At 36.9% G+C, this 16,446-nt stretch overlaps 2 pseudogenes; both read left to right on the top strand.

Moving 5' to 3' along the window:
- Positions 1–10,701: 10,701 nt before the first annotated feature.
- Positions 10,702–12,366, top strand: Tmem106b-ps4 (transmembrane protein 106B, pseudogene 4; annotated as a pseudogene).
- On the top strand, positions 15,289–15,835 carry LOC103694695 (ribosome biogenesis regulatory protein homolog; annotated as a pseudogene).

Below are 16,446 nucleotides of genomic sequence, written 5' to 3'. Positions count from 1 at the left end.
AATCCTTAATACAGGCAATACATTTTGGGTTATCCTGTATTCTGATTCTTTCTGTGACACAGTAAGATATTTGCTAAGTCTGTGGAGTCCAGGATCCAGACTTTTTTTGGTTGTTCGTTCAGGTATAGAATGACCCAAGTTTCCAGGTTACTTGTATCTGTTGGCCTTCTTTTTGTATTTCCTTTCCAGACCACAATACTTCCTCTTATTCTTCAATAAGTCTAACTATCATTCAGCATTTGGCAGGTGACATCTGCATCTGTCTGAGGCAGCTGCTGTGTGGAACGTTTCTATGGACATCTTTGCTCATGTCTGAATATTTATTCACAAAATAATGAACTCATTTTCTGTAGAAAAAGCAATGTAAGGATTTTTGCGTCCTGGGTAATGTGTAAAGAGTTAGAAACATATTTATTGCTTGCAAGATTTTTTTCTTTTATTACTGTAGTCCATAATGATGTATTAACTAAAGAGATAGTGCTAGTTAGAAAATTGTTAGGAAATATGTCTGTTTAAAAACCTGTCCTAAACATGGAAATTTTGAAATTTTGGGCCAAAAAATTTGTTGTAAATTAGATATTTATGAAATACAATATGTTTTTAGAAATGGAAAGCACTAATAAATTTATGCCTAGATATCTCAACCGTCATAGGTTCTATCTCCTCATTTCTTCTGTTTCCCATAAAAATGTAACATCTTCTTTGTTCAAATAGTCCTTCTATCATCACTAACTTTCTGCGTGACTAAGACCTCTCTGGATTTTCACTAACATAAACTACTATTCATTTGTTTGTATTTTGATTGTTGAGACATAAGAGTAGAGAATGGTCATTTCCTAGGATGAGAAGTGCTATAGCCTATGTTATCATTGAATACAAACAAACAGCCTAGAATAAGTGTTGCCAACCTCTGCAGTGAAGTCTAGATATTAGATGTAGTTTGGTAGGTAAATCCTACCTTGCACAGTCACCAGAGAAAGTTTTAGTGAATCATGCTAGCACATGTTTAATTTGAAAACTGAATTTAAGATGGAGTTAGTGAACTCGCTTGTGAAAATTCTTAAAATATACCAAGACCTGCTAACTATAAACTGGAAGGAAGTCACATTTTATTTTCTCTCAACACTACATTTTATATGCTGAGTAGTGTGAATCTGTTTTACATGTTGCAGAACACAGCAAAGTTCTCAGGAAAGCAAGTGGACGTACTTGTCTGCTAAAATGTTCTGAGAAGCCTGTCTCAAGTATTTTTTTTACTTTAAACACTAACTTGGTAGATTGTATCTCTGGTAGAATTGGCCTATCCCTCAGATGCATTTATTATTTTGCCTATAGATTTATTTGTTTTTATTTATGATTTTTGAGAGTAACAAATTAAAATAGTATCTCAGAAGCCTGAAATGGACAATAGAAATTTCAGAAAGTGATGAGATATTGGAGTGATATATATTAATCATGTTCTACCTCCTCATCCACCAGCATTTCTAGGTCATATATGCCACTCATAAATATTTGGATCGAAGAGTGCTGGCATTGATAGATTACATTTTGTAATATCTGTATTACTGCCGTGATGTCTTTTCAGGCTTAATGACCCTATGTGTTCAACCTCCTCACATCAATGGAACAGCAGAACCTGCCCAGACATGATTATTTTTTTGTGAGTTCTAGGGCATAAAGTAAGGTCCATATATGTGGATGAAGAATTCTTCCTCACTTAGGCAGCTTCAGAAATATGAAATTTGAACTTATCAAAGAGAAGCAACATAAATACTAGATTGGAATACAAAGTGTTTGGATGTTATGTTTGCAGAATTTTATACAGCTGTAAATAAAATGAAAAGAGATAAAGTAGTGATGTCTAGTATCATTAAAACTCCTGTCTAATGACTGTTCTTCTTGTGAACATCAGTGTAATTGTTGGTTTCTGATTCAGTTTTATCCTGGTGTTATTGATGAAGCATTGTTTTTTACTCCTATGTTTTCTAACTTTCCTGGTTGGCCTGAGCCTATAGGCTAATTGAGTCAAATAGGAATAATTGATCTTGGCCCAATTTTGTGCAGCTGCATTGTGTCACTTGGAAACATCTTTTTTTGGAGCGACTTCAGTGTTGCCTCCACAGTGAACACTTCTACTGACACTAGCTACCCTAGAGTTAGGGGACAAGTTAGTTTAGAGACACTGACAGTCTCCAGTATCATGTGACAAATGCTGTATCAAAGTAATCTGACCACCTCTGGAAGTTTCTTTAATATATTCTACCCATAACTGTATTGGCTCCTCAAAAGTATCTATTCTAATAAGCTCACTAATAGTACCAGCAGTCCTTGTTTATTCAAGTCTTTCCCAATTTTATTCTCCTTCAGGAATACTGGTGTCCTAGATACTCATCAATTAGATTCCCCTGTTACAGATATATTTGCAGCTCGAGAGCCCCCAGACTTGACATAAATGCAGTCCTGTCTTCTTGCTGTACTTCAGATTTTGTTCATCCCCCAAAAGCTGATCCAACACTTCTCATGTTTTACAGCTTCACTTGAGTCCTTGTGCTGTGCCTTTTGAACCATGAATCTACTAATCTCATTGAGGTCCATCTTTGACATCTAATCACATTTGTACATTTCATTGTTGTGCACGTCTGCTATATGAGCACATTTTTAAACCAAGAATCTTTCTCTAACATATGCCATGAAGGTTTAATTGGATTACTTGGTTAGTCAAGTATGCATCAAGAGTGACAATGGCTAGCAAGCAGCTTAACTCTCAGAGTTTTTGCAGTGATATGTAAGTAGATTTGGTGGTACCTAGAATTAGTAATTTTTCACTTGATCTTAGCCAAAAGGCCGAGAAGCGATGAATTAGTAATTTTTCTATACGTAATTGACACCTTTCTTCCCTTTCACAGAGCTCTAGAGCATAGCCTGTTATTTCCCCATTTTGTTCCAACCATAAAATCTAATTTCTTGACAAGGCTCCGGGAAATTGTGACGAGTGTGTCCAGTATGAAAAAACAATCATGTTTGCTAAAACATCAAATTAAAGTCATAGAAAAATAAAAGTACTCATTTCTTAAGAGCACTATCTGCTTTTTCAGAGTATGGGCCTAGGATTCCCAACACAGCTTGGTTAAAACCTTGAGATTCTTCCATGTTGGTACATCAATGTAATTTTTCTGGTTTCTGTTATCATTGAATATATGTCCTGCACAGACATACACATATCACACCAAACACTGACATAAATGAAAAATAAATGTAAAGTGTGAAAAGAAAAATAATGCCTCATCTCTGAATCTTTTTCCTTGTGTAGGTTATTTCTGCACTGTAGTTTGTGAAGCCTAATATATCTGCATTTGATTATTGTTTTTTAAAGACAGGGAATTTGTTTCAAACAACAAATGAGGAAAGCCAGTCTTATGATCTTATTCATTCATTTTTGAAGTGTTAAGAATGATATCTTCTGTCCTGCATTTTCATACTTGTTTCCCATGGTAAATTGAATTTTGGATCCAGTGTGAATATGTGAAAAAGCTTAAGTAAATTTTCAGCAGTAAATCTACACTAGTTATTTTTCAAGAAACCTCTTATCAAATGTTAAGTTTATTCAATATTTATGAGTTTATTTTTAAAATATACCATACGGTACTGAGAAGGAATACACACACACACACACCACACACACACACACACACACACACACACACACACACACACACACACACACATATATATATATATATATATATGTATATATATATATATACATAATTGTTTTAAGATGAAATGTTCTACATAGAATTAGGGATAAAATTTTCATATTCATTTAAAAAAGAAAAAAAGTCATCTACAAAAGTCATTCTGGGGAAATCACTGTACCTGATGTTAAACTATATTGCAGAGCAATTGTGGTAAAGACTGCAGAGTACTGATACAGAGACAGGCAGATAATCGATGGAATAGAATTGAAGACCCAGAAAAGAACCCACACACCAATGATGTCATGAACTTTGGCATAGGTGTGAAAACTATCAAATGGATAAGAGATAGAATTTTCAACAAATAGTGCTGGTTGAAATGGAGGTGGAGGTCAGCATGTAGAATAGAAACTGATGCATTCTTAGCTTCTTGTACAAAGGTATCATCCAAGAGGTTAAAAGAACTCCACATATCCATGTATGTTGAAATTAATAAAAGAAAATATGGGGAAGATCCTTGAATACAAAGGTACAGAGGAAATTTTTCATGAACAGAACAGCAATATGTTATGCGCTAAAACCAAGTGTCAACAAAGGGGAACTCATAAAATTGCAAAGTTATAGAAGGCAAAGGACACTGTCAATATGACAAAACATCATCGAACAGATTGGGAAGAGAGTCTTTACCTATTCAACATCCAATAAAGTGCTAAAATCTAGTATGTACAAAAAATCGAAGCTGTTAGGCTCCTGCAAATCAAATAATGTGGTGAAAATGGGGAACAGAGCTAAACAACAATAACAACAACAAACAAACAATCAAATTCTCACCTGAAGAATACCTAATGGCACAAAAGCACCTAAAGTAATTTTAAACATCCTCAGTCATCAACGAATTGCAAATCAAAAGAACCCTAAGGTACTATCATATACCATTTAAAATAGCTAAGATTAAAATCTCAAGTTACTCTAGATGCTGTTGAGGATATAGAAAAATTGGATCGCTGGTCGATTGTTGGTGGGATTTCAAGCTGATAAAAACCACTTTGGAAATCAGTCTTGACATATTTCAAAAAAAGGAACACAGTACTACCTGAGGACACAGTTAATCTCTCATGGACACACAAACAAAATATGATCCAACATATAACAAGGACACATTCCCCACCATGTTTCATGGAGCTTTATTTCCAGAAGCTGGTATGAACGCAGATGTCCTTCAAAAGAGGAATAGATACAGAAAATGTGGTACATCTAATCAATGGAAAGCTACTCATCAATTAAATTCTGAGGAAAAGGATGAAATTGCAAAATATCATCCTGAGTCTGGTAACCCAGCCACAAAAGAACAGAAATTGTGTACACTAACTGATACGTGGATATTAGACAAAAAAATCTTAAAAATCTAAGGAGGAAAAAGTCACAGATCATAAAAAGCCCAATTAAAAGACCAAAATGTTTATGCTTCATTTCTACATTTACGGGAGTTTAAAATAATCACAGGACAAAACAAAGGGGTAAAGAATGGAACAAAAACTGAAGAAAATGACATTAATACACTGCCCTATCTGGGGATCCATCCCGTATGCTGCCATTAAAACCTGTCTCTATTCCTATTCCAACAAACACTTGCTCACAAGAGCCAGACATGGACATCTCCATAGAAGCTGTTTCAGATCCCCAATCATACAGATGATAATTTTGCAGAAACCAATGAAATGAAAAAAGAAAAAAAGGACCCTAAAGGAGGAATTAGAGAGCAAAGGATTGAAGGGATTTGCAATACCATGGGAAGAACATAAATATCAACCAACCAAACTTCAGAGGAAGTCCATGGTACTAAATCATCAAGCAAAGTGTACAAATGGAAAGACCCATGACTCCAGTCCCATATGTGACAGAAGATGGAATTGTCCAGCATCAATGGGAGAAAAAGTCATTTTTTCTATGAGGACTTTATCCCAAATGTAGAATAAAGCTGGGTCTTTCTGGATGGAGTGGATGGGAATGAATGGAGTACTCTCATTGACGCAGCAGAATGTTGCGAGGGTATAGGAAAAGAGGTTAAGGGGATAACATTTCAAATGTAAATCCATAAAATAACAAAGAAAAATAAAATAATAAAATTACAATGAAAATAAATAAAATTCACACACCCATGCACACACACACGTGTACACACACACACACACACACACACACATGTGTACACACACACACACACATTCTGGTGAATGTTTTGCTTTTAGGAGTAAAGGTCATCCACCAAGATATTGGTTTAGTCTATCTTGATATTGATATTCCCATGCTCCCTAGTTACCTTCCCACAGAGTACAAAATGCTATCCCAATACATATTTATCAGTCTGGCCAGTACACAGTCAAACTGCCTGCTGGTGTTGAGAGAGAGGATGATTATAAGCAATAAGATTCAAACAATGTATTTAAAATTGGAAGTGCTCCCCAGTTACTACTGTGGAAGTCAAGAATTTAACTGCCTTAGTCTTTATGTATTTTACAATCATGGGAAACATAAATATACGATAATTATTTCCTCTATTCTAACAAAATATTCCCATCCCCCAAATTCATGTTCTTTTCACAAAGATCAAGAGAATCTTCAGCCATTGCTTTGAACTTCAAGTGCACTTCAAGTGCATATTTATTCATTTAGAGGGAACTTGTGCAGCCTTGAATTAAGGGAAGTAACATTTTCAGAAAAATCATTATGTTTTACACAAACATTTTTGAATCTCTTCTAATATTTGCAAGCCTCTGTCTGAATACCAAGAATATGAAACTGAAATCAAAACAAATAAAGGTTGCTGAAATACCATCCCAGAAAAATCTATGCACAATGACAATATACAATCAGTGAAATTATACTATAGTAAGTTACAATCAATCTAAAAATACATAATGATGATAATTCGCCATAACAACAGTGTGTAAGTCTAAGTAATACAGGGAATTACATTGTCAATGACATTAATTTTAACTCAAATATTAGTAACCATAAACTTGTCACAGGTTACATTATACAAACTTCAAAGATAGAAACATTTATTTCACCTGTCATCAACATTTGAAGCATTGATACATATAACATTATAAATTTTTGAAAAGAGATATGTGGTTGTTTTCTGAGTGTATTCAGGCAGGGGAATTCCTTTTGGACATAGTATTTCAGCCCATAAAGTAAGAAAATGGATGCTGAATCTCTCATCTCTATGTGCTTCCTTCTGACTGTAAGATTGTGCAACGAGTTCCATGATAGTTCATATGCTAGGCAAAGGTAACACAATTGTGACTTCATATATTATCTCCATAGATAATCCAGATAAAAAACAAGGAACACTATTTTTGGCTGAACAGGTTAACATGAGCTTTCAGCAAATCTAGAGTCAAACATCTCCCCAGCTGATCCCTGAGAGAGTCTGTCAACTAGGTGATAATCTGCTTAAACAAATATTGACTAGGAGGAAAAACTAAAATTTTCTAGCTGTTGTAGAGGATAAGGAACCCCAAGGGCAAATCCCATTTTCAAGTACAGACAGTTATACTTATCTAAAGTACATTTGGTCTATGACATGCAGGTCCACATTCTGTGACTTAAAAAGATATGTGAAAAAACTCCCGCAATGGATACCATAAAACCAACATGAATGATACCTTAAGAACACACTTCACTTGATGAGAACCTGGGCTCATCTCTCTTATGGAAAATCAATGAGCATTAACCTATATCTGAAGATATTCATGGTCACAACACCCTTCTAGCTTGTCCTCCAAAAGACAACTCTTGGTTTGAGATCTTTCTTATCTGGAGTTTTATTTATTATTCTATCTTCCGTCACTATCTCATCTTCTTAAGTTTTGTACTTGTACAGAACTTTATACTCTGTAAAAGTAAGGGTTCATGATCTCATTAATTTAGAATTTGGCGACACACCACTTTTTCCTAACCAACATTACATAAACAGATTTGGAGGAATGTGCTTTTATTAGAGAGAGGCATCATCTTGAATCTAAATTGAAATTTATTTACTATTGGAAATACTAACAATCTTTATGCAAGCACTTTTTCTTTCAAGACTTGATAGACCATTCTGTGTGAATAAATCATAAATCCTATGGCTGAGCACATGATGGTGGGCTACAAAGCCTATATGCTTCTAAAAACTTTAGCATAGGCTGGGTAAGTTGTTAATTTTTTTTTATCTTAGGATATGTATTGATGAATATCCCTAATATCAGATTAGACCAGGAAACACAGAAACTGGTATGTTTGGTCTGATGAGGCTGCAGCAGTCATATCATTTTAAGACAAAGTCTATGAGGCCTTATGGACTCTATAAAAATATTGGCCTTTAAATGTCCTCACTATTTCTTTTGACTGAGGGTGAGGCAACAAATTGTTTATGGTGCGTGCATGACTGCACAACTAAACAGGGAAATGAGTCAATTCTCTTTCCCTAATTAAGCTGTCTCCCTTTGCTTTAGAAGATGCAGAAACCTTCCTCTGAATGCTGTTCTGCTCCTGGTGATATGAATTTACAAACTAGTTTTCTCACACATGGTCACAGAGTACAACTTGAACCTCAGGAATAATCTAAATGATGGACAGGAAGTTTACCAGCAAATAAGCTCTCCTACTGTTATTTACTTGTACCAATATTTTTTTTTAAGTTTGGTTTGATTTTATTTAAATACCTGAAATTCCATAATTGACAATTTAGTGATTTCATGATTGCAGCGAGTGTGGTAATGGAAGAAAAAAACAAATAGCTTAAACATTCTGGTTAGTTTTGGCTCTTAACCAGGTAGTTTGAGAATTACTTCAAGGCAGAGTTGCAGCAGAGTAATATAACAGAGGTTCGTGTAGAAGGGATACACCATACTGTTTGGCAGATGCACATAGTGTACAGTTATATCATGCTTTTCTCATCTGAGTCATGATTAAGTTACCTTGTGTATCACGGTCATCCTCTTTGTCTGGACCTTGTTTTTGATATTTGAGTTTTCCTAATAATGTTGCCTGGACTTGGGGCCTACTCGAAATTACATAGTAGGTATCAATCTTTGCTTGCATATATGTTATTGGAATAATTATTTTCAAAACTTGTACTTTGCTTAATAAATGCCAAGTATGAAGATTCTCTTTTACATGAGACCATGGAATTTATAGCTTTGTGGACATGTAGTATTTAGAACCTATATACTTCTCAAGCAGAGAAGGACATTAATGATTGGCTAGAGAATAGAATCTGTAGGTTTGGAAAATACCGGAGTCAAAAAGAAAAACTACAATAGTACACAAGAAGAAATACAAATATTGTGCAGAAACAACCAGCATGTTAACCTTGCCAGCATTTCATAATGGTATCACAGAGAAAAAATATTTGAGCCCTTTTTATATCAGAACTGCATGCTTGTTCCTGAGATAACTGACTTACAAATCCTAGACCAAATACCAGTGGGTTATAAAAACCATTTAACAAAGCTCATATAGATGGAGCTAAAATTATACACCACAATTCCAAGAACTATAGTTAAAATTATTCATGAGTTTATCTATTAAACACATCAAGGGCAACTTAGTTATAATTTTTAACTCTGCAGGGATCATGAAATGATGAATATTCAGCCAGAAAATATCTCCTAGATGATATACATATAGATATTCTCTGTCAAACACAACTTTATTCAAATTATGACTTGAATGTATGCACAAACTCATAGAGAACATGAAACCATGTGATATTGTACCCTGAAAGTTATAAAAGTGCAGAGATGAAAAGCAAAGACAGACTGCCCTAGAGTTTTCTTCCTCAGACTTCAGTTAAAGCTATTCTAACTCATTTTGATACAGAAGGGTTACATTATCTAGTCTCCTGCTCTTTTACTATGTAGTGCTAAAGCTGAGTCTGTATCTGCTCACCTCAAAACAGTCAGAGAAGCAAATGAGCCGCAGTAGTAAAATACCTTACACTCAGGATTCATAGTAAATTGTTTACTTCCTAGTTCCTCAATCGAGAGGAAGTACCATAAAAGCACCCTTAACTCTTTTCCTGAATAGAACACAAACTCAAATCTTGGAGAATAATGATCTCTCATCACCATGAGTTGAAAAGTAAAGACACAATTCTTTTCGAATTTAAAATATATGATGATAAGGGTCATATGTAAACACAAGAATCACCATGATTTGTGCTCTGATTTAAAGGTCCAAGTTTTGTCTGGTTGTTTGTTTTAGTCATTCCTAACAGTCCCACTTAAGGGATCAGAGATTCACAGAATTACTGATCACAGAGCAACAGTGCAGTCTGGGAAAAACCTCAGTTTTGCTCCTTCCTGTCCAATCCTAGGTGTTGTGGGAGCCTTGACTTACTGTACAAAGTGAAGTCCATGAACCACACTACATATAAGCAGTCCCTAAAGAGTACAGAAATGTCATCAAGAAACACCAGTCACAGAGATGTGAATCTGTTACGGGAACTGAACGCAAGATTCTGAGGCACATATACTTTGCCACGGAGCCCAACGAGAAAGACCTGAAGAAGATGCAAGCAAACAAAGCAAAGACGGTGACTGCATGAGCAGAGGCCATGAAGCCTCTGGTGAAACCTCAGGCCATCAAGCTCAAGGTGCCAAAATGACTCAGCCAGAAACTTGGTTGTCTGGCTTTTATTGCTCACCTCACATTTGGGAAGAGGTTTCGAAGCTACATGACCAAGTATCTAAGGCTCTGCCAGTTAAAGCCCACGGCTCAGGCTAAGGCAGATATCACAGCTCCAGCAAAGGCCCAGGCTACAGCTCCTGCTCAGGTTCACAAAGGTGCCCACAACCCTCTGAAAGCTTGGTAGAAAAGTCTTCTGGTAATGTGAATACTGATGGACTTCAGTGACACATCTACATATAAACTATTTGCAGATGATCAGTTTCCTGTGCTATTTACCCAAATATTCTTGAGAATTAAAAAAAGGCAGTTTTGTTTTGCTTTAGGAATGGGAGACCAGGGTTATCTGAATGTAAAGAATGAAGGTAAGAGACACTTTATTTAAGAAGTCTCAGTATTGAAAGAGAAGCTTTGACAACTAAAGGGACATCAGAAAATGGTTGAAGAATCAGAAAATGTACCGTTTTTAATCACTATGAACAAAACTTGTCTACTCTAAAATAACTTATTTGTTGAACCATCTTGGGAAGTTTTTGTCCGTCTTTGAAGTTGGAAATTTGAGAAAGATTAATGAAAGCCCCCTGTTTCAGTTCTCAGGTAGAATGGGAGCTTTGTAGTCAGGAGGAAGTAAAATCTATCTTTTGAGAAGGGAAGTAAGAATTTAAGGACCACTACCTACCTCAGAGTTTGAGAGTTATGATGTTCATTAACTGCACCTGGTCAGACTCTTTCTGGTGTGCAAAGATAATTTTTCCTTACAAGTCTAAGTCTTCTGTAACATTGAGGTGGAGCAGCTTCTTTTTTTTTTTTTTTTTCAGAGCTGGGGACCGAATCCAGGGCCTTGCGCTTCCTAGGTAAGCGCTATACCACTGAGCTAAATCCCCAGCCCCTGAGCAGCTTCTGCAGGAGCAGCTTCTGCATACACACATACACACACACACACACACACACACACAAACACACACACAGACAGTGGGATTTATCTGTTTTCATTTAATCTTAACCCTTTTTTACACATACTAAGTGTGGTACTGCTCTGTGCAAAGGGCAATTTTATTCTGCTTTGATAATGAATGAAAAGTAGGAACGGGGACTCTGTGACCCCATCCTGCAGCTTGCCAGAGCCTGAGGCCATGCTGAGCCACAGCACTTCATGTGCAGGGCAACTGAGAACCATGTTGAGTTCATAGGACTGAAACATAAACATTGAGAGGATGGGGAGGAAACAAAGGGGATCTAGCATTTATTTTAAGGGAGTCATTTGCCTTTGTATTCCAGTACAGAAAATAGCTATAGCTTCAAGAGACACTATGAGTAGTGGATTGGCTAGGAAAGACATAAAAAGAAAAGATGACTCTCACAATCTGACAAGAAAACCAACTGGAGGCACTGATTCTGCATACTGACAAGTGGTTGTGGCCAAGAGAAAAAAATTTATATGTGAGGGCATATGTGTTTTCTGCCTGCTCCTGTCTGGATTGGCTGTGGTAAATTTGTTTGTTTGTGTGTTTGTTTTTCTTTTCCTAGGATCTAGTGAAGTTAAGTCCATTGTTGTTAAAATCGTTCTTTGTCAATTAAGATCTCAAAAGCAAACCATATATTTAAATATCACAACACACGTAATGCAATAAATAACTATTATTCTGTTGAAGTTGAAAACATCACTGATCAATTTCAGTTTTCAAAAACATTGACTTAGAAAGCACACTTATACAATGCAACTAATATTGTCCCACTTGTTGTGAAGCACATTGATAGTATGGACCCACAGTTACTGTAGAGGACATAAGATATATGCATGATTTCTGTATGCTGGTCTACAGGAAAGTATACAGAATATTACTCATAATGCAAGTTATTGTAACAACAGCATACTTGGGATATTCTGAACAGATATCTCAGGGGAGTTACCAGTATTTTGATAGTGGAAAAAAACACAACTTACAAGTTGATCCAATGTGAGTATATAAATGTCTTTCAGGCACAACAATAAACAAAAAATGAGATGGAGATGGATCAAATAACACACCTGAGACATCATCAGAACTTAGGAGTTGCTACCTTGAAGGACATTTTGAGTTGAGCAAGTCTAAAGCTTACACTGGGATGTTGACAGTCCAGCCAACAGAACTTGGTCTTTATTTAGTTACTGGATATTTTATTCTCTTTGTTGAAGATTTGCTCCTACCAGGAGCTTTTCCTCCACCCTAAGCTAAGTGACTGGCTTTCTTGCCAACTTTCTTCCCATGGTGAAAAGTTGAGACTTACTTAGAATAAAATAAATAATTATATAAAAGTCATAAATGTAATCTATATTGTGACTTACATTGAACACAAAAAGTAGTTATATACAAGTTATAGATTTAACCTGTACATCTATCAATAATATAGTTCAGTCCTGAATTCAGGATGAACACTTAACTAGGCCAGCTGAGGACGTGCCAGACACTTGCCCGTTGGTACTGGGTTCTTTTGGTACTTATTAAGCTTATTATTATGGACATGAGGACAGCAGAGCCAGCAAGCAATAGGAGGGAGGTGATCTGCTTGAGCTCCTTGAGGGGACTTGTAGGAATAGACTAGCTTGCCAAGTACATTCCAGGAACCTGTGCCACAGTCTGGGCTCCAACCTAAACTTGGGAACACGATTCTTCCTGTTATTAGGTAAGAATTCTCAATCATAGAATGTATTGCTTCCCAAAAACCCAAAGGAATGTTATTAGTATTTAAAGGGGAAAGAATTTATAAGACACACCTGGAAATACCATTGTTCATCAAGGGGTGAGACAAGGTGAAATGTGCTCCTCAAAGTGGGGCTCTTAGCTATCATAACATAGAGACAATTCTGAGGCCAAATCAAGGACATAGAATCCCCAGATCTTAAGGGACACACACACACATTTAGAAAACCAAATGAATACAATGATGTGGCAGGATCTCAAAGTACATTGAACAAAATCATAGAAAACCAATGATACCCTGTTGCCAATACAGTCATATCCTGTGAGGCAGTAAGAGGGAATGGGCCTCTCCAGCTGCTCACATAACCTATTGAACCCAACACACCTCCATTATAACAATGATTGGTCATAAAAACAGCACCTAGAAATTCCTACAAGCCAACACCTCTATAGGCTTCTTAAAACACAAAACGACAGTCATACACTAATACTCTTATTCCCAGTATGTGATTCAGGCCACACTCTATGATTTATTTTTACAAGAATCAAAATAGCCTGTGCCCCCATCACACTCCTATTTGAATTTCACATTCTCTATTTAAGATGTAATAAGGAAAGTGATTTTGACCACTAGGACACCATGGAGTTGTAGTCTACTGTCATGTGTGGAAATATGGGTTTAGCAGACATCACAAGACAGTAAACAAAAACATGCATTGTGAATATCTGTTGTTTATGATCTTTCTGGGTTAATATGAGAAGATTCTCTCTTTCCTTTTAGATTTTGTGGAGATATTCATGTTCTTAAAATGTTTCATTCTGTCCTCCTCAAAAGGGGTTGTAGAGTGTTGGAATGATGCCTCCTCAGTAAATTCTGTTGGTAGATAACACAGATCAGCTGGAGTACAAGACGACATAGTACCAGGAAAATATATGATTAGTCTGAAAGCGAAAGCTGTGGACAAACAGTTCTAGAAGTACAGTGAATCACTGAGAGAGCAGTAAACCTATCTTTAAGCTGAACACAGCTATGTTCCTGTTCCCAGTCATCCTAGCCATATGATGACATATGCCACCATAGATATATACCACATTACCTAACGTCATTCCTCTGTTACTGAAATACAAAAGCTAGATGAAACAAGAACAGGAGGATATTATCAACTAACATCTAATGAGAAATAGATAAGTCCTTGAATCCAAACTGCTTAATATCTTGAATCCCTAACCATGTGTGTTCAAGTACAAAGAAACTGAGACCTTGATGTATGACCAGGAGAGTATCCCTTTTTTCATCTATATCCCATGTAGCACAGGACACTTCTGAGGATGAGGTGCTTCAACAGATTATCCTGAGACACAATTTGATATTTTTACAGAGTCTCATCCTTGTATTGTTTGGTATTCCCCATGACTTTAAAGAGCTCCACGGAAAGACACTTGACATAAACCAATTCTTGGTTCACTGTCAAATTACTGATCAGAAATTGTTGAGTCTGGGTTGGCACTTTAGGAAGACTTAGGCTTCACATCATAAGTCCTATTTCCAAAAGGACCAGCTCAAGTCAACCTCTTCCAGATACTCACTACACCTTCCCATTCCTCACCAGGCCTTCCCAGGACCATTTTCTTTGTCTTGTTCCCGAATGTGATAGAAGGCTGTCCTCATTCTGTCTTGATCTGGTCTCTGAATGTATATGATTCTCAATCTAAAATAGACTGAGCTGACTGGAGAAATTGCCTGCTTCTGAGCACATTAGACTATGAAGGGATAGGTCACATTCAGTTGGTGTCACCAGAACACTGGTGACATCACAGAATACTCTAGGGTTCTCCAGGATACAAGAGAATGTCCAGGGAAGACACAACTGATGATGTCATTGGGCAATACAATAGCCTAGATACTATAATTCTATTATGCTGACCTATTTCTGGAGTGCATTTTTGCAGAGACTCACTTTTGAACCAAGGAACACCCATTCACACACTCTCCTTCTAGAGCTTCAGAGTTCTTACTATTTCATTACCACTCAGTTGTTGAGGATAGGGAGAGTTGTTTAAGGTCTTGATATGTGTAGAACAACTTTGTTCACACCCAAAGATCTAAAGACCTTTGTTGGGGGAGATTTTTCTCCCTGAATTGTATAAACCCATATTCCATTCATGTGACATACAATCCAATTCCCACAGTTTTTACTGTTTTCCCGAATCCAATATTTTTTCCTACACATTTAAATGTATGCAAGTTGGCTTATAAGATCAGTGAATGGCCAGTGGCAACACACGTGTGGCTACAAGTTTGCCCTGAATGACACTTAGGGTGGCTGATTGAGGTGCCTAGGAGAACCAACTTCATGGAAGACCAGATTGCCAAGATAATTCAAGCCAAGAAAGAACACAGGACCAAAAATTAGCTGAACCATCACTGGAACCTGGGTCACATGCATAAGATGCAGATGCCCAGCTCAGCCAGCCTGCACCCTATAAGACACCAGAGTAAGGAGGAGCTGGGCTGCACCATTCAAGTGTCTAAAGTTTGTAGTGCTTCTGGGAGAGACCCTTCCAGGAGTGCCTCCCCAAGGATAAAGTGCCCTGGGGCTTAGGTGAGAAGAGGAAGTTTCAGCCTCTTTTTGAGGACTTTGCAGCCCAGAAAAAGAAACAATTGGAGCCATTTCAAGTCATGAAGAGCAGTAAACGTCAGCTGAATGTGTCCAGGAACAACAACAAGCAGAAGACAGAGGATGACCAAGTGGAGGATAACAAGAGGAGAAAAAAGAGCTAAGACAAGAGTAAAGAGGGATAGCAAGCTAGGAACTTCAGGCAAGAGAAAGGTTATTTTGCCATGTCAGGGACAGAAAAAAGGAGGCTTATCTGGCAGGCAGCAATCCAGGCTACCTGATTTAGGTGTGAAGAAGAAAGGAGTGTGGCACCAAGGAGCGAAGATGAAGATGAGAAAGTAGTGCACTACCCTGTGGAACAGTTCTGAAACACTAGAACTCTAAGTACTGTAGGGTGGTTCAGGAGGTGGAGGCTGACCTCAATGCGTTTAACATTGAAAGGACAGGTTTGCCTCCCCTTAGTCAGTGCTACTATGAATTAATGGAGACACTGACTGGAATATGGTGTATTTTGAGAATATGAGAATTACAGAAATAATATGCTAAGAACCAGGAAGAAGTTAAGGCTTGACTTTATATTTTTACTTTGGATGCTAGGTAAAGTTTAATTACATTTCTAGGTTATAGCAGATTCGTTTCTATATTTTTGCATTATTTTTTGTAAAAAAGCTTGTATGTTGATCAAACAGCAAGAATGGGTGGAAACTACAAGTATATAAAGATATACGGGTCCCTGGTGTTGTTTTTAACTTTCACTGTCAGTAGAAGTGGTAT

This window comes from Rattus norvegicus, chromosome Y (assembly GCF_036323735.1).
Source record: "Rattus norvegicus strain BN/NHsdMcwi chromosome Y, GRCr8, whole genome shotgun sequence".
Lineage (NCBI taxonomy): Eukaryota > Metazoa > Chordata > Mammalia > Rodentia > Muridae > Rattus > Rattus norvegicus.
The sequence above is the reverse complement of the archived record's forward strand: the minus strand, read 5'-3'. Positions and strand labels throughout refer to the sequence as shown.